Below are 23,933 nucleotides of genomic sequence, written 5' to 3'. Positions count from 1 at the left end.
CATTATGTTCTTGAATAACTTTTTTAAATTCCACTACTACTTCATCTGTATGTTCTCTGGAAGTTTCTGCATTTTATAGAATTTCCTTTCTAATTTCCATGAGAGTTCTGTATATTAATCTTTTGTATTCTGCCTCTGGTAATTCCAAGAAATTCTCTTCCTCCAGAGAATTTATTGATTCTTTATTTTGGGAGGTTGCTAAAGCCATCATGGACTGCCTCTTTATGTGATTTGATATTGACTGTTGTCTCTGAGCCATCAATAAATTATTATAATTTTATTTTATGTTTGTTTAGTGAGTCCTAGCTTCTTGTTTTGTTTTGTTTTGATATGCCCCAATAGGCTGCTCATGTGTGCTAGTTTGATTATTGATACCTTTGAAGCTCTAACGTCCTGTCACCAGGTAGTTAGTTCTGTAACTAAGTACGTGCCCACAGGAGTCCATTCAATTTTCCTATATGGGTTTAGCTCAGTTGACCTGGCTGTCAGTCACCAACTCTGTTACAGGCTCTCACCTAACATTCTAGAGAGGCATGGGTGATTGGTGCAGGCACTGGACTTTGGCTGTGGTGGGAGATCACGCACTGAGCCAGGCAGGGGGCTGACGGCTGCCCCTGAGAGTCTGAAAGGAAAATGTGTCCCTATTCTCTAGGGTGAGTAGGTAGGTGAGTTTTGCAGCTGGACTATGAGCTCCCCACTCTGTTGGCTGTAAAGACTTGAGTGCACCACTTTTTCCTGGACTGCTGTAGCAGGTGACTAGGAGGTTTAGGTGCCGCCACCAGTCCTCAAGCCCTTGTTGCGGATCCATAAAAGTGCCTACTTAAAGGTCAGGGATGTTTCGAGGGTCCCAAACCTGCCACTTCACAGTTGAAACAGTTGGAGTTAAACTTAAGATGTTTGCCCCGTTGTACTGTGTTAGTGAGGGCTAACACTGTTGAGATGGGTCCCCACAAGTCTATACAGGGGTGTAAGGCACTCAGAGTCTGCGGACCCCTTATGCCTGTGCCTAGCAAAAGAGCTGTGCAAACCCTGTTTTCCTGGCTTAGGGGAGCCAGCAGCTTATTTGTTCCCTCTCCAAGGCCAGGAGAATGGGTCAGGGCGCCTTTTGGGATCTACTTTCAGCCCAGCAGACTCCCAGTGCAGAGCGTGGAGGGAGGGAGGAGGTAAAAGGGAGAGAGGTTTTTCCCAAATGGGCTTTTTTTTTTTTTTTTAACCCCACTAAAGGCCACATGCAAGTACTTACCTTTAGGCACTTGGGAGCTGCTTTTCACTGGTTCAGCTTGTCCAAGCAGAATCTCTGCTGCTGGATCTCTCTTGATGTGGAAACTGCTTTCCGAGTTCATGCACAGCTGTTTGTCTGCTTCACTGTGGACCCAGCATGCCTGAGGAGTTGCCATCCTGCCGTTGCCACTCTGGCGCTGCTGGTTTCTTCTGAACCATCTCCCTCTCCCCTGGCCACTTAGTCTGATTCCTCAACTTTGCCTTGTTCAGGGCTCCTAGATATTCATATATAATCAAATCACTTGTTTTTCCAGGTCTTTGTTGTGAGAGAGATATAGGAAGAATCTTACTACACTGCCATCTTGGCTCCGCCTCTCAAGTCTTTTCAAAATATACAAAATACCCCTTTAAAAAATTGATTATGGCAGTAGTTGATGAGACTATGGACAGTAGCATATAAAGATTTGGTGAGCATTCAGAAGGACTTTATACATGTCAATATGTCAGTGTGTGTCTAACTGTATTTTCCATAGGAGATGAAATTGTAGCGACTCACTTCCGAAGACAGAAAACATAATAGGAAGAATTCCAATAACCAGTCATATCAAAAATAGGTTTGTCTGCAATATCTACATAAATGAAATAAATAAATGAAAAAAATTGTTAGTATGTAGTTATAGCATCAAAATACACATGTACACTCAAGTATATATCAAGTATACTCAATGTTTTAGGTTTCATGTAATAAATAGCAAATCAACAGCAAGGTATATGACAAATTGTAGTGGTGAATTAACAAAGAGAAGAAGAAGAAGATAAGAAAATTATTTGACAAAGTACTTCAGAATGACTCCCAAGCATATGGGATAAATATTTATTCAGTTTGGTTAAGGTTTTTTCATTACGTATGATTTGAGTTTTTCTTTGTTCATATTATATATTTAATATTTCTATATTTAGGAATGTGCAAAGCCCTGGAGTTAGAAAACTAAAAGGGAAGAACATGCTCAGCATTTCTCAAGCTGAAAACACTGAAGGAAAAAATTCAAGCCTTAAGTTGCAATATTGAAGGATTTTATGGGCAAAATACTGAATGATGCAGGAAACATCAAAAGAAGAGAGAAGAAACACACAGAGTCTCTGTACCAAAAGGAATTGGTAGGTGTTCAACCATTTCAGGAGGTGGCATATGATAAAGAGACAATAGTACTGAAGAAAAAAGTTCATGTTGCACTGAAGACAATGACGATAAACAAGGCTCCAAAATAGATGGAATACCAATTGAGATGTTTCACCAAATGAATGCAATGCTGGATATGCTCGATGGTCTTTGCAAAGAAATTTGGAAGACAGCTACTTGGCTAACTGACTGGAAGAGATCCATATTTCTGCCCATTCCAAAGAAAGGTGATCCAACAGAATGTGCAAATTATCAAACCATATAATTAATCTCACACACAAGTAAAATTTTTCTGAAGATAATTCAAAAGTGGTTGCAGCAGTACATGAATAGAGAACTGCCAGAAATTCAAGCCAGAATCAGAAGAGGACGTGGAACCAAGGATATCATTGCTGATGTCACATGTATGCTGGCTGAAAGCAGAGAATACCAGAAAGATGCTTACCTGTGTTTTATTGGTTACGCAAAGACATTGAACTGTGTGGATCATAGCAAATTATGGATAACTTTGTGAAGAATGGTAGTTCCAAAACACTTAATTGTGCTCATGAAGAACCTGTACATAGACGAAGAAGCAGTTGTTCAAACAGAACAAGGGGATACTGCAAAGTTTAAAATCAGAAAAGGTGTGCATCAGGATTGTATCTTTTCACCATACTTTTTCAATCTGTGTTCTGAGCAAATATTCCAAGAAGCTGGACTATGTGAAGAGGAATGGGGCATCAGGATTGGAGGAAGACTCATTAACAACTTGCGATATGCAGATGACACAACTTTGCTGAAAGTGAAGAAGACTTGAAGTACTTACTGATGAAGATCAAAGACTACAGCCTTCGGTATGAATTACACCTTAACATAAAGAAAACAAAAAGAGAAAGACCCCCAATAAAATGGATTGACACAGTGGTTGCAACAATAGGCTTAAAAATAGCAATGATTGTGAGGATGGTGCAGAACCTGGCAGTGTTTCATTCTGTTGTACATAGGGTCTCTATGAGTCAGAACCTACTCAATGGCACATTACAACAACAACATATTTAGTACATGCTAATAGTAATAAAGTAAGACAAGTAAAAATGTTTAAATGAGAATTAGAAATACTAGATGAGGCCATGCAGCACCTAACTAAAAATAACGAAGTCTTTCAAAGGAAATAACTAAAGGAAATTTTGGTATATCACTGACAACCCTAATTTAATGGGTAAAAACCAAATATACAGTGACAACTTTTTATAAACTGGGATTATTCTTATTGCATGGTTTAAAGTCAGGAAAGATGTGCATCAGAGTTGTATCCTTTCATCATATTTATTCAATCTGTATGCTGAGCAAATAATCTGAGAAGCTGGGCCGCATGTTGAGGACTGGGGCATCAGAACTGGAAGAAGACTCATTAACAACCTGCATTATGCAGATGACACAACCTTGCTTGCTGAAAGTGAAGAGGACTTGCAGCACTTACTGAGGAAGATCAAAGACCACAGCTTTCAGTATGGATTACACTTCAACATAAAGAAAACAAAAATCCTCACAACTGGACCAGTAAGCAACATCATGATAAATGGAGAAAAGATTGAAGTTGTCAAGGATTTCATTTTATCTTGAATCCACAATCAACACCCATGGAAGCAGCAGTCAAGAAATCAAAGGACACATTGCATTGGGCAAATCTGCTGTAAAAGACCTCTTTAAAGTGTTGAAAAGCAAAGATATCACCTTGAAGACTAAGGGGCCCCTGACCCAAGCCATGGTGTTTTCAATTGCCTTATATGCATGTGAAAGATGGACGGTGAATAAGGAAAGACTGAAGAAGAATTGATGCCTTTGAATTACAGTGTTGGAAAAGAATATTCAATATATCATGGACTGCCAAAAGAAGGAACAAATCTGTCTTGGAAGAAGTACAGCCAGAATGTTCCTTAGGAACAAGGATGATAAGACTTCATCTCACATACTTTGGACATGTTGTCAGGAGGAATCAGTTCCTGGAGAAGGACATCATGCTTGGTAAAATAGAGCGTCATCAAAAAATAGGAAGACCCTCAACCAGATGGATTGTCACAGTGTCTGCAAAAATGGGCTCAAGCATAACAAAGATTGTAAAGATGGCACAGGACTGGGCAGTGTTTCCTTCTGTTGTACATAGGGTCGCTGTGAGTCAGAACCAACTTGATGGCACCTAACAACAACAACAGGGATTATTATAGGTATGATGTTACGGTAATATCCAAGACAGAGAGACAGACAAGTTTCCTGCTATCGAGGAGTTACAATCTGTTTAGTGGTAAAAGGAGGGGGAAGGTCATAATTAAACAAACAACAACAACAAATTTAAAAAAGACAGTAAATAAAGAGGAAAACATAGCGATGAGTGTTCCACAGAGAAATAAAGTAGGATGATGTACTGGATTGAGACAGGGGCTACTTTTGACTGAAGAGTCAAGGAAGTACTTTCTGAGAAGGTGAAGGTTAAACTGAGACCTCAAAGACAAGAAGAAGCTTGAGAAAAGGTTTCCAGGGAGGTGGCAACATCAGAATGAATAGTATTTCAGGGTAGAAATAGCCAGGGGCTAAGACCTCAAGGCAGAAATAAACTTTGCATATTCTAGGAATAGAAAAAGGCCATTGTGGTTGTAGTTTAAAAAGCAAGGAAGCGAGGTTTTAGATATTCACAGTGGAATATGGGCCCAGATTATACTGGGATTGAAAGATTGGTAAATAATTTAGATTTTATTCTAACTACCATTGCTAATAGGGTCTCTATGAGTAGGAATCCACTCTACGGCAATGGATTTGTTTTCTTTCCTTCTTTTTTTTTTTTTTTAACCATTGCTATGAGTCAGAATCAACTTGATGGCAATGGGTTTCGTTTTTGGTTACCGTTAGTAGCTATGAAAGGTTAAATGCAGGGGAAGTGAGCTGATCCAATTAGCTCTGGGTCCTGTGTGGACCATGGGTTAGGAAATGACGGGGGTGGGGGCCACTTTGGGAAGCAAGAGTGGAAGAAAGAAGACTACTAGGAGGAGATATGATGATTTATATGCCAGCGATACAGAGGAAATAGAGTGGGATCTGGGATAAGGTTTGGAGATGGATCACAAGGTCTTCCTAATTAATTGGATGTGTTAGGTGAGGTCAAAAGGAGCCAAGAAAGCTTAGTTTTGTGTTGAGCTATATAGTTTCTGTTTTATCTGCAAAATCTTTTGTATTCTATACTGTTTCTGTTATAGCTCATAATTTTGCTTGCTTTGTTTTTTTCTCTTTTTCTTTCTGCGCTCAATCTCTTACTGCTCCTGCTGGCATCTCCACCAAAAGCTATAAGCCAGCATGTCAGGCAGTTCTCCATTATGTTCTTACCTAACTCTGCATAGGGAATGAGACTTTTTATTCTCTCAAACAAAACTCACTGTTGTGGAGGGAAATCACTGATTTACTGTTTGAGTTACAGCAGCAAGGCCATTATCCTAGGAATCAGCATTCTAGTCAGTGATATCTCCTGATTTCTTCCCGTTTAGGATTCTCCAGGGGAAAATCAAAGGAAGAACTCAAACCTAGGATAAGCAGCATGGCAGGAAAGGTTGTTCTTTCCTGCTCTTAATAGTGAATTTCAAAATACATTATGGACATAAAGGGGAAAAATGAAAATCTAAATGCTGTATATATTTTATGAAACATTATATAATGAATTGATTGTTTATATTAAACTGCAGACTTGGAGTGGGGAATAAGGAGTAACATGCAGTATCTCTTAAGTGGAAAGAATGAGCTTATACAAATGCTTTCTGAGTAATATTGAGTGCTACACACAGATATTAAGAGGTATTATTTTTCAACCACTGATGCTAATGGAGCAATTTTCATGATTCCTTATCATGATGGGAACATGGAAACTACGGAGCAAGAACTGCTCCCTTCTACCAAGAAGCTTTAAGTCATTTGATTAAGGAGGCTCTTTGCCTCCAGAAATCACATGTATTAGCTAAATCACTTAAGATAGGCTTTAGAAGTGACTCAAGAAATTTAATTCGTGGTACCTGTATTAAGAGGAGCCCTGGTAGTGCAGTGGCTAAGCACTAGGCTGCTAACCAAAAGGTCAGCAGTTCTAACCCACCAGCCACTCTGCAGGAGAAAGATATGGCAGTCTACTTCCTCAAAGATTCATAGCCTTGGAAACCCTATAGGGCAATTCTACTCTGTCCTATAGGGTTGCTATGAGTCAGAATTGACTCCACGGCAATGGGTTATGTTTATTTGTATTAAAAACTACTTGTGATAAGTATTTCCATGTAAAACATTTACATACTCAATAGAGACTAGATAGAGAATATAGAGACTAGACAGCAAGGAAACAAAGTTAGAATAACAGAAGATAAGTGATGCAAAAAATGATATATGTGAAATTATAATGGAGGTAAATGGGAAATTCCTACCTTTTTAAAAGACTGTTTCACATGTCAATTTTTAGAAACAGTTTAATGGGTAAAACATGATGCACTTAAACTTTTATAAAAATTACTTATCTTTGTTATGCTAATCACTTCTATGTTGGTAGTCCTCTCCATTTAGTAGATTTTGTTGAAAAGAGTGACATAGTTTACCGAATCTATGTTATTTATTATAGATTTACTATACAATTGTATAAAATGTACTATTTAATTTTACTTGACCTCTTAGCTCTCTATCCCTAAAGGATATGATAATGATTTAGATTAAGCACTTGCTCATGAGCCTTATGCTGAAAGAAATCTGGGCAATGATATAGTACTTCTGAGAGAATCTTCTTTCCAAGCCAGAGTTTAACAAGTTATCCCACTATTTCAACCTTCTATTATGTGCTCATTCTTTTTATTCTCTTCTCAAATTTGGACAATATTCATCTTCAGTGATGTCTTTACTGAGACCATCGAGCTTGAATTAAATATTTATTCTTTCTTCCTAAATCACATGACAAAGTTTTGGGATTATAAGGTTTTGTTTTTAAATTTATGTAACTATTATTTCAGAAAACTCTTATTTCACGACTTCAAGAATGGCATTAATTGAAAGATACACTGTCTACTTAACAACAACTTTTCAGGAAAAAAGAAACTCTATCCTATTACATTAGTTTCCTATGGTGGTTGTAACAAATTACAGATAGTCCCCAACTTATGACAGAGGTTCCGTTTTGACTACTCCACGGTAAGTCAGTTCTGATGTAAGTTGAATGACTCTTTTTTTTTTTTTTTTAGTTTTCATTATTAGACCCACTCCGCTTTTACTGACATAGTTAGGTTTCAAAGACCTGGTCATTATGCAAAAATCGGCATTTTGCAAAAATGAAGGATAAGTGCATCAGATCACAAAATGCAGGATGACTACATCACTACATCATTATGTAACTGCCAAGTTACATCTTTACATGACTGCTAAACTACTGAGAATCATGGCCCAGCCAAGCTGACACACAACCTTAATCGTTTCAGCCAGTGTTACTCTCACCTCACACCTCAGTGTTCGTTACTGCCAGACGTAAGTTATTAATACACAAAATAGTTGGATGGTATATTTTTTACTATCATTGTAAATGTGAAATTTCAGATAATGAGATAGTTGCTAAGTGAGGAGTCAGTGTACTTCCTTTTATTATCAGTATCTTTATAAATCATCTGTGAATGAACATCTGAGAATGATAATATCAGCAAACTATGCACTTCAACATTGTATGTAGTACATATTACTAATGATAAGAAGTACAAACAAAACAAAACAAAACAGATGGTAGTAAGTGTGATTCATTGTAACGCGAATATGTTGTACGTTGGGGACTACCTTTACCACAAGCTTAGTGGCTTAAAACAACCGTAATGTATTCTCCCACAGTTCTAGAGGCCCGAGTCCAAAATCAAAGTGTCACCTGGGCTGCATATTCTCTGGAGCTCTAAGGGGGAATCTGTTCCTTCCCTCTTCCATCTTCCAATGACATTCCTGTTCTTGTGGCTGTATCACTCTTTTTTCTGCCTCAGTCTTCACATCACCTTCATCCTCTTCTGTGTGTATAATTTCTCTCTGCCTCTTTTTTATCAGGACACTTGTGATAGCATTTAGGGACTACCTGGATAACCCAGAATAATCTCATTTCAGAATCCTTAATTTAATCATATGTGCAAACAAGTTTATCATGTAAAATAACATTCACAACATTCAAAGGTTCCATTAGTTAAGACATGGGCATATCTTTGAGAGCCATTAACAGCCTACCACACCCACTAATTGTATACATCAGTTGTGAAAGAGTTCCCAATCCCAAACACTTTAAAATGTCATTAATAGAAGGAGGAAGGAGCCCTGGTGACACAGTGGTTAAGAGCTCAGCTGTTAACCAAATGATTGGGAGTTTGAACCCACCGTATGCTCTGCAGAAGAAAGACATGGCAATCTGCTCCCATAAAGATTACAGACTAAGACATCCTATAGGGAAGTTCTACTTTGTCCTATAGGGTCACTGTGAGTTGGAATTGACTCAACAGCAGCTAACAACAACGACAACCCTAAACAACAACCAGAGAGAATGTCTAAAAACCATAAATCTGATCATAACACAACTCTCTCTAAAGGTTTTCACTGGCTTCCCAGAGCCCTTATTAGAATTGCTAAATAAAATACAGGATGCCCAGTGAAATAACAGGATTCCCAGGTAAGTAACAAATAATTTTTTTTTAATATAAGTGTATCCCCAATACTGCATGGAACATACTCAAACTAAAAAAAAAAAAGGAGGAATCTCTTGTAGTTGAGGAAATAGAGTAATAAATACATTATCACTTTTATTCAGATATACCACTAACTTTTTATTTGAGAACAAATAGCAAGTGAAAAAAAAAATTATCTATGTATACTAACATCAGAATCTTTAAAATACTATGGTTATAATCAAATAATGAGATGTACTGCCTAAAATATTTTTTCAGGAAAGTTTTTATAATTGCAGGCAATCAGGTGTTAGCTTTGGATAAGTGCTTTCTGCTATTTGGGAAAGAAAGGACCACGATGACCTGATCAAGATCAAAGGAGAAATGGTAGTCGTGGTATGTAACAATGGCCTGCCAAGGACGTTATAGCGGGGTATCTTAATTATCTAGCGCTGCTGTAACAAAAATACCATAAGTGGATGGCTTTAACAAACAGAAATTTATTCCCCCACAGTCTAGGAGACTAGAAGTCTGAATTCAGGGTGCCAGCTCCAGGGAATGCTTTCTCTCTCTGTCAGTCCTAGGGGAAGGTCCTTGTCATCAACCTTCCCCTGGTCTAGCAGCTTCTCAGTGCAGAGACCCCAGATCCAAAGGATGCACTCTGCTCCTGGCACATCTTTCGTAGTGGTATGGGGTCCCCTCCTCTCTGCTCGATTCTGTCTTTTATATCTCAAAAGAGAGTGACTCAAGATAAAACCTAATCCTGTAGATTGAGTCCTGCCTCATTAACATAACTGCTTCTAATCCTACCTCATTAACATCATAGAAGTTAAGATTTACAACACATAGGATAATCACATCAGATCACAAAATGGTGGACAACCACACAATATTGGGGATCATGGCCTAACCAAGTTGACACACATTTTGGGGGACACAGTTCAATTCTTGTTCCACATTTGGCCTCCCAAAATCTATGTCCTTGCCACAAGTAAAACACATTCACCCCGCCACGTCATTCCAAAAGTCTTAAATCAACTCCAAGTCCAAAATCTCATCTTCTGCAAAATCCCTCTTCATGTGTGAAATCTAGAATACAAGTTATATGCTTCCAAAGTACAATGGTGGAACAGCCACAAGCTAGACATTTCCATTACAAATGGGGGAAATTTGAGGGAAAGAAGGGATAACAGCCACCAAGCCAGTGAGTAGAACACATTACATTAGCTTTCAAGACTTGAAAATAATCCTCTGTTTTCTGAGGCTATCTAGGCAATCGCCCTGCCCTCCAGACTCTGGGTGTTGGCCACACTCTCCGGATTCTCGGTGGAGGCCCCTCAGCCCTTGGCTTCAGCTCCACCTTCCAGGTCCACTGGACCAGCAACTCTGCTCTCTCACATTTTGGCAGCCCCATTTTCCTGGTCCATCTGAGTGGCAACCCTACCTCCTCAGCCCTGGCAGTCCTCTCTCTTCTGCCCCTTGGGCATGGAAGCCCTGCCCCCTCAGCTTTGGGCAGCAGATCCTGCCTCATCCAGGCAGCCCTGACTCTTTGAAACCTAGGAGACTGTGGCCCCCTTTCAAACTCCAGAGGCCACAGTTCCACCCTTTGAGACCCCAGATGTTGTGGCCCTACCCTTTGAGACTGAGGGAGCTCTGCTTTGTGTGTTCCTTGTGTCTTCAGCTTCTGCTTCTTTGTTCCTTGGCCTCTTGGCCCCTTGGGCCCTTGGACCAGCCTGGCATCTGCCCTGCTTGGACAAATGTTCCGAAGCTCTTTAGCTCTACCAGTAAGAGCCTGGAGGCACCCTACTCTGCCAGTAAACCTCAGCCAGGCGGCACTCAGCAATCTTGCTCTGTTGGTCAACAAGCCTAGCTCCACCAATAAGTGCTCAGAAGCACCCCACTTTCCAGGAAACCTCCTGTGCAAAGGCACTCAGCTCTCTTTCTTCATGGGTTGGCTCCAGCACTGTCTTGCGCTGGTCTCCTGGTTCTACTGCCGCCATTTCTCTACTGCTGCTTCTTGCCGTCTGTGTCATCTCTGATGTTACAGCTCTTCTCGCTTCCTTCTGAATCTTCAACAGAATTGTCTGATGTCCATAATTCCACCAACAGTCTCTCCAAGGAAATCTAGGCTTTTAATGTTAAGCACTTAAAAATTCTTCCAGCTTCTACCATTCATGGTTTCAAAACTACTTACACAATTTAAGTATCTGTTAGAACAGCACCCTACTCTCAGTACCAAATGTCTTAGGCTGGGTTCTCTAGAGAGACAAAACCAGTAAAGTGTATAAATAGAGAGAGATTTATATCAAGGAAATGGCTCAAGTGGTTGTAGAGGCTGGAATGTCCCAAGTCTGTGGATCAGGGTGGAGGCTTCTCCTGACTCATGTAGCTGTAGGGGCTGGCAAACCCAAGATCAGCAGATTAGACATCAGGCCTCTGGCTCACAGGTTGTGGAGACCGAAGAATCCTAAGATCTATAGGCAAGATGGCAGGCAAAAAGACAGGTAAGCTGGTAGCTCATGTTCCAAAAACCAGAGGTCAGATGAACAGGAGCTAGCTGCAGGATCTAGAGCAAGCAAAAGACCACGTGCCTCACCAGGAAGTCCAACTATATTGGATGCAGTCCACAGTCCAAAGGAAACTCTGTTTCAACTGATTGGCTAATCCTAGCAGATCCCATCATGGAGGTGATCACTTCATATCAGATCTCAACATGGAGGTGATTACATCACTATACGACTGCAAAACCTACTGCCAAACCACTGAGAATCATGGCTCAGCCAAGTTGACACAAAACCTTAATGATCACAGTCCACCCTTTGTCAATTTGGCACCTGTACACCTCTCCTTTGGAGTCCTGGTGGTGCAGTGGTTAAGAGTTACAGCTGCTAACCAAAAGGTTGGCAGTTCAAATCCACCAGCTGCTCCTTGGAAACCCTATGGGGCAGTTCTACTCTGTCCTATGGGGTCTCTGTGAGTCAGAATTGACTCGAATGCAATGGGTTTGGTTTGGGGTTTATACATCTCCTTAAACCATACATAATCTCTGAATAAAGACAATTATAAAGTCATACTTGCATCCAACGTTACACAACTAACACACATACAATGAAAAATGCACTAGCCCTATTTCCATCTTATATATTATAAGTGAAGAAAGCAAAAATATTTGATGCACACATATAAGGAAGAAATACTGATAACAATTACAGTCCTCATTTCTGCAACTGGTCATGTGGTTGTAACTGGTACTTAGAACTACCTTCTCCTACTATGTATTCCATATTCCCTTTGCCCTCAGCAAACACCTCAGCTGCTCGTGATTCTTCGCCTGGTAGAGTGATCCAAACCTTCATTCCTGAAGAGTCTGGGCCATTAGTAGTCATGTCGGAATTGGGTTGCTATAGTTTTCAATTGTCTTGAATCACAGGACATGGCAGTACTAACGGACGCCCTAAGGGGTCTCCTGCACTCCAGATATGCTGTTCTTTGACTCCAAAGGCAAAAATCAGTCCAGTTTCCTCCTCAGATCCAGCAAAAATCAGGATCAATCACACCAGCCAGCATGGTAACTCCCTTCTTTGCCTGTTGATCCAGAGGCATAAGGAACCCAAGATGGCCAAGTGGGGTTCTTAGCTTCCTGTTCAGTGGAATCAGTGATGTGCACACAGGATAGCCTCACTTCCACTGATGTGAGTAACTAATTCTTTCCTCATGTTCAGTTGGTTCTCACTCAGCTTATCCTTTCCTTGAATAAATGTCATGAATATGGCCCCAGTTTAGCATTTAAGCTCAGCATACTCACAGTATAATTTTAACAATGCAGCTTTTTTAGTTGTCTATAGTAAGCAGTTTATTCATTTGAAATATCCCAGTATGCAGTTTCTGTATGCATTTAAAGCCCTAGGATGGCCTTCTGGGGTTATGCCAGGAACAAGATTTAATAAGCCCCTAACATCGACTTTAAGGAGCCTGAGTGGTGCAAGCATTAGGTGATCGGCTGCTAACCTTAAGGTTGGTAGTTCAAACCCACCCAGCAGCTCTATGGAAGAAAGGTCTGGTGAACTTCTGTAAAGATTACAGCCAAGAAAACCCTATGAGCAGTTCTCTTCTGTAACGTACGGGGTAGTCATGAGTCGGAGATAACAAAAACAACAAAGACTTTATCCTGAAAGGTGAGAAGTAGTGGCACGTGGAGTCAGAGCAATTGGGTGTCTAGTTTGGTTGGGGTCCCATGAGAATATACGTAGCTTCAATCTAAATGCCTTCATTATTGCAGTCTGTGACCTCTCCTGAGCTGTGACATACCACTAAATTCTTGCTGTACAATGAGTAGTCTAGGGAAAAGCAGTTTGACATCACCTGGGAGCTTGCTATTGATGCAGAATTTCAGGCCTTACCCTGAACCCACTGAATCAGAATCTGTTTTAATGACATCCCCGAGTGGTTTATATATACATTTAAGGTTGAGAGGTGCTGGTTTAGATCAGTGTTTCCCATTCTTGGGTGCACAGGAAAATCACCCACTCCAAACCAATTAAATTAAAATCCCTCAGATGGGGTCCAGGCATCATTTTGTTTTTAAAGCATCCCAGGTGAATCCATTATCTGGCCAAGGTTAAGAACGATTTTTCTGGATTATAGAGAATTTCTCCAGTTTTTATGTTATTTATAAAATTATTGAGACACACATACGATCTGTTTATCTGTGACAAGAGAAACCCTACCCATTAATTCAGATGCTTGTCTGTATAAAATGCAGTACACTGTCTCCTCCCTTATCGACATGGTTAGGTTCCAAAGACCAGGTAGTTATGTGAAAATTGGTTATACAAACATGGAGGAAGACACATCACATCACAAAATGGAGGATATGATATCATCACATAACTGCCAAATTACATTGTTACACAAACTGCCAAACCACTGAGAATCATGGCCCAGCTAAGTTGACACAAAACCTTAACCTTCACAGCCAGCATTACTCTCACCTCACACTTCGTCGTTTGTTACTGCCAGAATTATGTCGTTAATGCACAAAATAGTTGGATAGTAGATTTTTTACTATAGTTGTAGATGAGAAATGTCAGATAATGAGATAGTCGATAAGTGAGGAGTTAAACCAAAAACCAAACCCATTGCTGTCGAGTCGATTCTGACTTATACCGATCCTATAGGACAGAGTAGAACTGCCCCACAGGTTTCCAAGGAGTGACTGGTGGATTCAAACCGCTGACCTTTTGGTTAGCAGCTATAGCTCTTAACCACTGTGCCAAAATGTGAAATGTCGGGTAATGAGAGAGTCGATAAGTGAAGAGTAGGTGTATATAAAAAGCCTCCAAATATGAGAATTAATAGAAGATATATTTCAGTGAGTGTCATATGCATATGTCCACAAGGAATACATTCTTGTGTGTTGGTTGTAGCAGAAATAGATTTAATGGCTCAGTTGGCGGTCATTGCTATTTTTCCACTATTATCACTGAGTTCTTTCCACCTGGAGTTGGCAGCGCTAGGCATTTTTTCAATCGAAATCCATACAGAATAAATACCCAGCTGCAAAATGTTGAATAAAAATTTACTTAGACCCATTGTTGCTATTTGAAGGGCTGCAGCATAGCTACTAAAATGTCAGATGCAACACCTTAAGTGGGTTGCTTTTAAAAAAAATCTCCCCTGCAGGCTTACCTTTCCTTCTACCTAGCAATTGCATTAATAGGTGCTTTTAAAAGGTAGCTGGACCTCTCAAGATGTTAGTTTCTTTTCAGATTCTTTTAATCAAGATCTGCCTCTAATGCTCTTCATTTCCTTTCTTAAGTGAAAGTGTAACATGAAAGCCAATTCCACCAGCACTTGGGGGAGAGGAGGGGAGAACTGTTGCAGGGGCTGGACTGAAACAGAGATCCAGTGCTTCCCCTTTGAAGTGCAGCCACCTGTGATGTCCTATTGATCCTGGGCAGCCAAGCTTCAAAGGAATAAGGCTGCACTTCTCCCCCACCTGGCTACTGCATGTTATAACACTTTCGAGTCAGCAGGGGTTGCTTTCAAGTTAAAATCTGGATTAAAAAGCTAAATTGTGAGTGGTGAATGGCTCATAAGGTAGCTTTTCAAACATAAATATGATTTGAGATCTGCTCAGCAGTATCTTCTCCACCTCCTTCCCCTGCCCTCTTGTCACCCTCAGTATTTCAAAGGTCAGGTTTCTTTTAAATTAGTTTCTAAACCAGAATTTAATGAAGTCACGAACATGAAGGTGAATAGTTGATATATCTAGAGCAATCAGGGAACTGAAAAGCCAAAATAGCTTCCCACCTACATCTATTGACCTTGTAATGTACAAGAAAAGTTGGGGGAAAAACTAAACTTTTCTGTTGGCTGCAATAGGAACTGTGATTTTTTTATAGATTTAAAATAAGGTTTAAGAGGTAGTTGCTTTTTATGATTCCACATATTTACTAAAGTATATGTGTTCAGACTGTTTCTAATGGCATGTTATAATCCTAAAGGATTCTCAACTCCTTATGAGGTCTTTTTAGTATGTGAGCTAGTCAAAGGTGAGGAAAGAAACTTTAATGTGAAAAGACTGTAATATTAAGGTTTAGTAGCTGAAAATACTTTGCTTTGTATTCATTGAGATTAGTATGTCGTTAAGATTAAAAGACTGCCATCTCACATCTAATGACAGCATTTTCCTTTAAATTGGACAATTATGTTAAACATATTTTTAAATGTGGTATCTACTAAGAAAATACCTACCTTTTAAGTTTTCATTTCCATTTTAAACCTCAAAAGATGACTGTCCTCATGTGACTATGACTTGAAAGGATTTTTTTTTTTTTTTTTCCTGGATGAATGCAAGTGGTATCTCCTACACAGATAATGGTTTGGATCTACCTTAACCAGAGAGAATGTGGATCTAGGGTAATATCCAAGTGCAACCGACCCAGAGATAGAGTCCAGGTCACCTTTGGGTAAACCCAGAATGATTCGGAAGACCTGATTCAAGTCAGTCGCCAGAAACATCTCTGAATTGTACTCATTATCCATAATTTGGTTCCGGAATTGATCATAAGTCCTTCTAATTTTCCATTAGAAAAGTACACAGAGTCGCTTCAAATTTTTTGTGTGCCACAGTATGGTACCTGCCATTCAGGGTAGGTAAGAAGTATTATCTTGGATAGGAACATAGGAGTGACATGGAAAAGTTAGACAAAGGAGATATATATATATATTATATATATATGTATATATATATATATTATATATATATGTATATATATATATATAAATCTTTCATTCATTTTTGCAGGGCAGGGGTCATATCAGACAAAGACTAACAGAAAATGTTTTGCTTATTATGCAATTTGTACAATTTGCAATTATTTATATACTTACTTATCTATAGACGTAAATTTTCAAAACACTTAAATTTTACACGTTTTGTATACAAAATGTTAATAAGAATCTGCACTTTTTGAAGGTGAAGAAACTGTCAGTTTTATGCAGTGAAAGTAGCATTTCATTTGGCCAAGACTAGCAACTATGAAACAAAGCCCTCATTTTTTAAATAACATTTTAGAGTCATATGGCAATCATAGGGTTTTGCTTAGTCCCTGATAATAGAAATAAAAATAATGTCAGCTATGCACTTGATATGCACAAGTGACATTTCCATAAAAGTTTTGCCCTGCTGTTACAACTAGGCTTGTTCCTGATTGTGTATGATAAGGTAAGTGACCTCCCTTGTCCTTTTATGATTAAAGAAGATCTTGGCAGGACAGAAACATAAGAATGCCAGCCCTCTGTCAGTATTATATTTTCTTTATCTGTGACCCTTAATTTATTAGTTTTTGTTTATTTGAAACACTGTCTTATGACTAGAGTAGCAGTTACCAAGTATATTGCTTTTTGGGACATAACTTTTTTTTTTTTTCTCTTAATCTCTATTGGATGGCTACTTTCTCAACAGTGATTAAGATTTTTGGTATTTTTATTATAAATTTTGTGAGGTAAATACTGTCAAAGAGCTTATCTTAACTATCAGGAAATATGTCATAAGTTCATAAAATAATGGAAGCAATTGAATTAATATGCTGATTTGATTTTCAGGGGTTAACATGTTATTTCAAATCTTTAAAATGTGTATATTCAGTAAAGGTCTCTTAGAAAAAAAATCTAGGAAACACTTTTGACAAACAAGATAGAACTCTCTTAACTAACTCCACTTGATCTGAAAATGGTGTGCAAAATGATGCTTAAAAATATTTAAGTTGCAGATGATGTTGGAGTACTGAGAAATATCCTTTGGCAAATATGGAAAATTAAGAGGCCCCAAGAGAAAGGTCTGAAAATGTTCATTGAAGATGAACATACATCATCTCCTATATGCCTTCATTTCGTTTACACTGAAACTCTTATTAGACATTGTTGAAAACCATGAAACCTATCTACTAGGACAGTGTCTTAAATGTTGAAGATTTAATTAAACATCTGTGAGTGCTAAAGCATAGGTAAATTATAATTATAGAATAATACGATTATTTTAGTGAGTCACATCAGAAAACTAATCTTTTTTTCTTTATAGTCGTATCCAGAGTAATATTTCTTTGTATTCCTGGGAAGTGAGTATATAATACAAAAAAATTTTTTCAACATTAGAAATTATTTTCTTTCTTTCTCTCAGCAATGCCTGATTGTCATGTATAGCTAAAGGGCTACATCTAAGTTTAAAAGTGAAGTAGTCATTATTATTTTTTTTATTATGGCCTCAAAAATATATAATGTTGAAAGTTGCTGTGCAAGAGCACCATACGTCTTTCATTAGACTTGCTTAAAAATAAAAATGATTTAATCCCACATTTTATTGTTGTTATTTGCTGTAATAGTATTATTGTTATATTATTAATGATTTATTTATTTTACAAAACTTCTTTTATGCCAGCAGACAGAAGAAGAGTAAAGTGAATTAAATTAGCATTCTCTCCTATTTACCTGTCATAGCTAGTAATCATGCTGGACAGATAAACAGGGTATTCATTTGTTTTTTTGTTCCATTCTGCCTAAAAACATGTTCTAAGGAGAAAAATGTCTTCATTATCAGAGTCTGAGAATTCTTTGAAGGTAGGAAGGACTGACAGAAAATCTATTCAAATCGTAAGCACAAGTTAGTCACTGTAATTGGGGCTAGTGTAAATAGGAAAAATAATCAGGAATAGCTTGAGATAATAACTGCATCAGCACAAAATATTCACTTACATAGTATAACAGGATCATAAGCACTAAACACAGAAGTGTGTCTTTTCTCAAGGTACTGATCTCCAGCCTAGATCTTTGCTTTGATTCAGTGATCTTACAAAAGTTTTAATCTCCTGTGTGTCGAATGGGCAGGGGAAGACCAAGACGGTTGTTGTTAGGTGCCCTCCAGTCGATTGCAACTCATAGCCACCCTGTGCACAATAGAACGAAGCACTCACTGCCCGGTCCTGTGCCATCGTACAATTGTTGCTGTGCTTGAGCCCATTTTTGCAGCCACTGTGACAATTCATCTGGTTGAGGGTCTTCCTATTTTTTGCTGACGCTCTACTTTACCAAGCATGATGTCCTTCTCCACGGACTGATCCCTCTTGATAACATGGCCAAAGTATGTGAGAGGTAGTCTCGCCATCCTTGCTTCTAAGGTGCATTCTGGTTGTACTTCTTCCAAGACAAGTAGACCATATGATTGTCTGATTCAAAATGACCAATACCAGTCCATTTCAGCTCACTAATGCCTAGGATAACGATCTTTATGTGTTCCATTTCATTTTTGACGATTTCCAATGTTTCTAGATTCATACTTCGTACATTCCAGGTTCCGATTATTAATGGATATTTGTAGCTGTTTCTTCTCATTTTGAATCCTGCTACATTAGCAACTAAAAGTCCCGAACACTTGACTCCATCCACGTCATTAAGATTGACTCTACTTTGAGGAGGCAGCTCTTCCCTGGTCATCTTTTGAGTGCCTTCCAACCTGAGGGGCTCATCTTCCAGCACTATATCAGAAAATGTTCCGCTGCTATTCATAAGATTTTCACTGCCTAATTCTTTTCAGAAGTAGACCGCCGGGTCCTTCTTCCTAGTCTGTGTTAGTCTGGAAACTCAGCTGACACCTGCTGCCATGGGTGGCCCTGCTGGTATCTGAATACCGGTGGCATAGCTTCCAGTATCACAGCAACACACAGGCCCCCACTGTATGACAAACTGACAGATGTGTGGGGGCCAAGACGGTTACTGGGGTTAAACACAGAGATAGGTGCACATGAGATTTTTGAAGCTTTTGCAGTAATTCCATAACCCTCAGGTTGGAAATGTTGGGTGTAGTCAAGGAGTTAACATTTCAAAAGTATGCTGATTGTCCAACTTGCTGAGTAAAGTAAATGTTCACCTTTGTTACACATATAATTTTTAGCCTTAGCTATTGGAATTCTTTTCATTTAAATGCTCAACCAAAAAGTAGAAAAAGTCATCCTAATGAATTTCCATATTTTTTTTCTTTTAAAACTTCTTTAATGTGGTTATTTATCTAATGAGCCAAAAATTGAGAGTTGAATATAGTGTTTTTTTAAATAGGCTCTAGACCTTCTTATATCTATTCTTTACATTCTCAGCTCTAAATACGTTTGATACTTTCTTCAAAACATAAAAATAAAACTATGATTAAAAAAAATACGATCTTTCCTATTTTTCAGCTCATTTTTTTTAAATTCATTGAAACAAGAAACATGTTGAGCACCAATTATCCCTTTCATTACCAAATTTTTATTTAAAAAAAATTTTTTTAATGGCATGTGTTTTCAATATTGAAATGCATGCTTACTAATTAAGTGTATTTAAATTTTTGATTGGTAATATGGATTTTGAGAAATATGATCTGGTAATACAAGCTACCAACAAGACAAGTGGCACTCTGGTGCCACCAATCTGTGGTATCACAATGTACCAGTAAGAACTAAATAGAGAATTTATTGTGGTGCCTTTCCATTAAGTTACATGGGGAATCTTGGGTTTTCCAAATACGACACAGAAAAACCAAAACATAAGGCTTGTAGGCCTTATGTCATAGAAAGAAAGGGAAAAAAAAGACAAAAATTTACACAAGTTTGGCAAACTAACACATCTAGGAAGCATCACCTAGTAGAATGCTCAACCTACACAATAATGAGGCTCCAACTCCAGTCTGTTGAGTTTCACACATTTCAAAAGGGACCCACCTTGACGCTAATTTCATTAGAATAGGAATAACCTACTGTCTACCAGGTCCACAGGCATAAAAAGTGGCTGATATACCGTTAAACCAATAGTAACTAAAGAGTTAACTGGCAAATGTATTTGGTACTAGAAATTGAGCTCTGAATAAGACAAATCATTTACAGGTTTTATAGGTGAAATTAGCAAGCATATTCAACCTACTCTCCCCCATGTGTTTGTCAGTTTGTCCTACTGTGGGGCTTTCGTGTTGCTGTGATGCTGGAAGCTATGCCACCAGTATTCAGATACCAGCAGGGTCATCCATGGTGGACAGGTTTCAGCTGAGCCTCCAGACCAACACAGACTAGGAAGAAGGTCCCAGCAGTCTACTTTTGAAAAGAATTATCCAGTGAAAACCTTATGAATAGCTGCAGAACATTGTCTGATATAGCACCAGAAGATGAGCCCCCCAGCTTGGAAGGCACTCAAAAGATGACTGGGGAAGAGCCGCCTCCTCAAAGTAGAGCCAATGTAAATGATGAGAATGGAGTCAAGCTTTCGGGACCTTCATTTGCTGATGTGGCACGACGACTACAAATAAGAAGAAACAGCTACAAACATCCAATAATAATCAGAACCTGAAATGTACAAAGTATGAATCTAGGAAAACTGGAAAGCATCAAAAATGAAATGGAACCCATAAAGATCAATATCCTAGGCATTAGTAGGCTGAATTGGACTGGTATTGGTCATTTTGAATTGGACAATCATATGGTCTACAACCCCAGGAATGACAATTTGAAGAGGACTGACATTGCATTCATAGCCAAAAAGAACATTTCAAGATCTATCCTGAAGTACAACGCTGTCAGTGATGAAGTAATATCCATACACCTACAAGGAAGACAAGTTAATATGACTATTATTCAAATTTACGCATGAACCACTAAGGCCAAAGATGAAGAAGTTGAAGATTTTTACCAGCTTCTGCAGTCTGAAATTGATCGAACATGCAATCAGGATGCATTGATAATTACTGGTGATTGGAATGCAAAAGTTGGAAACAAAGATGAAGGATCGGTAGTTGGAAAATATGGCCTTGGTGATAGAAACAATGAGGAAGATCACATGATAGAATTTTGCAAGACAACAACTTCTTCATTGCAAATACCTTTCTTTACCAACATAAACAGCCACTATACCCATGGACCTTGCCAGATGGAATACACAGGAATCAAATCGACTACGTCTGTGGAAAGAGACTATGGAAAAGCTCGATATCATCAGTCAGAACACGGCCAGGGGCCAACTGCAGAACAGACCATCAATTGCTCATAAGCAAGTTCAAGTTGAAACTGAAGAAAATTAAAACAAGTCCATGAGAGCCAAAGTGCGACCTTGAGTATATCTCACCTGAATTTAGAAACCATCTCACGAATAGATTTCACACATTGAACACTAATGACTGAAGACCAGATGAGTTTGTGGAATGACATCAAGGCTATCATACATGAAGAAAGCAAGAGATTAAAAAGAAAGAAAAGACTCAAATGGATGTCGGAAGAGACTCTGAAACTTGCTTTTGAACATTGAGTAGCTACAGCAAAAGGAAGAAATGATGAAGTGAAAGAACTGAACAGAAGATTTCAAAGGGTGGCTCGAGAAGACAAAGTAAAGTATTATAATGACATGTGCAAAGACCTGGAGATACAAAACCAAAAGGGAAGAACATGCTCAGCATTTCTCAAGCTGAAAGAACTGAAGAAAAAATTCAAGGCGTAAGTTGCTATAGTGAAATATTCTGTGGGGAAAATACTGAATGATGCAGGAAGCATCAAAAGAAGATGGAAGGAATACACAGAGTCAGTATACCAAAAAGAAATGGTCGACGTTCAACCATTTCAAGAGATAGCATATGATCAGGAACCAATGGTACTGAAGGAAGAAGTCCAAGCTGCACTGAAGGCATTGGCGAAAAGACGAGGCTCTAGGAATTGACAGACTACCAACTGAGATGTTTCAACAAACAGATGCAGCACTGAAAGTGCTCACTCATCTATGCCAAGAAATTTGGAAGACAGCTAACTGGCCAACTGACTAGAAGAGATCCATATTTATGCCTATTCCCAAGTAATGTAATCCAACTGAATGCGGAAACTATCACACCATATCATTAATATCACACACAAGTAAAATTTTGCTGAAGATCATTCAAAAGCATCTGTAGCAGTATATATCGACAGGGAACTGCTAGAAATGCAGGCTGGATTCAGAAGAAGACGTGGAACCAGCAATATCATTGCTGATGTCAGATGGATCCAAGCTGTCTTAGTCACCTAGTACTGCTATAAAAGAAATACCACAAGTGGATGGCTTTAACAAAGAGAACTTTATTTTTGCACAGTCTAGTAGGCTAGAAGTTCAAATTCAGGGCGTCTGCTTCAGGGAAAGGCTTTCTCTCTCTGTCGGCTCTGGAGGAAGGTCCTCGTCATCAGTCTTCCCTTGGTCTGGGAGCATCTCAGCGCAGGAAGCTCAGGTCCAAAGGACTCACTATGCTCCCAGCTCTGCTTTCTTGGTGATATGAAGTTCTCATGTCTCTCTGCTCACTTCTCTCTTTTATATCTCAAAAGAGATTGGCTTAAGACACTATCTAATCTTGTAGACCTCATCAATATAACTGCCACTAATCCATCTTATTACATCACAGTGATAGCATTTATAACACATGGGGAAATCACATCAGATGATAAAATGGTAGACAGTCATGCAATTCTGGGAATCATGACCTAGCCAAGTTGACAGATATTTTTGGGGGACACAATTCAATCCATGACACTAGTTGAAAGCAGAGAATACCAGAGAGATCTTTACGTGTATTTTACTGACTATGCAAGGGCATTCGATTGTGTGGATAATAACAAATTATGAATAACGTTGCAAAGAATGGGAATTCCAGAACACTTCATTGTGCCCATAAGGAACCTGTACGTGAAAAAAGAGGCAGTGGCTTGGACAGAACAAGGGGGTGCTGTGTGGTTTAAAGTCAGGAAAGGTGTGTGTCAGGGTTATATACTTTCAACATACCTATTCAATCTGTATGCTGAACAAATAATGTGAGAAGCTGGACTATATGAAAAAGAATGGGGCATCAGGACTGGATGATCGATCCTCTACTTTACCAAACACGTTGTCCTTTTCTAGTGATTGGTCTTTCCTGAAGATAAGTACAAAGTAAGCAGGACAAAATCTTGACACCCTTGCTTCTAAGGAGCATTCTGGCTGTAGTTCCTCCCAAACTAATTTGTTTCTTCTTTTTTACACGTTATTTTATGACATTGGTTAACAACTCCACAACATGTTAACCCTCTAACTTCTCAACCTTTTTTTTTTGGTGAAAATACACATTGCCAAAGATACACCATTTCAAAAATTTCTACATGCACAGTTCACTGACATTTACTACGCTCTTCCAATTGTGCTGTTATTCTCACTTAAGATGAAGACTTACAGAACAAAATAGTTTCTCATTTAACAGTTACTACAAATGTTGCTCTATGACAATGGTTAACAATCTCACAACACATCAACAACATCCTTACTCAACCTTGGGTTCCCTATCACCACCTTCCTTG

This window comes from Trichechus manatus, unplaced genomic scaffold, assembly GCF_000243295.1.
Source record: "Trichechus manatus latirostris isolate Lorelei unplaced genomic scaffold, TriManLat1.0 scaffold00017, whole genome shotgun sequence".
NCBI lineage: Eukaryota > Metazoa > Chordata > Mammalia > Sirenia > Trichechidae > Trichechus > Trichechus manatus.
This window is presented reverse-complemented; position numbering follows the sequence as displayed.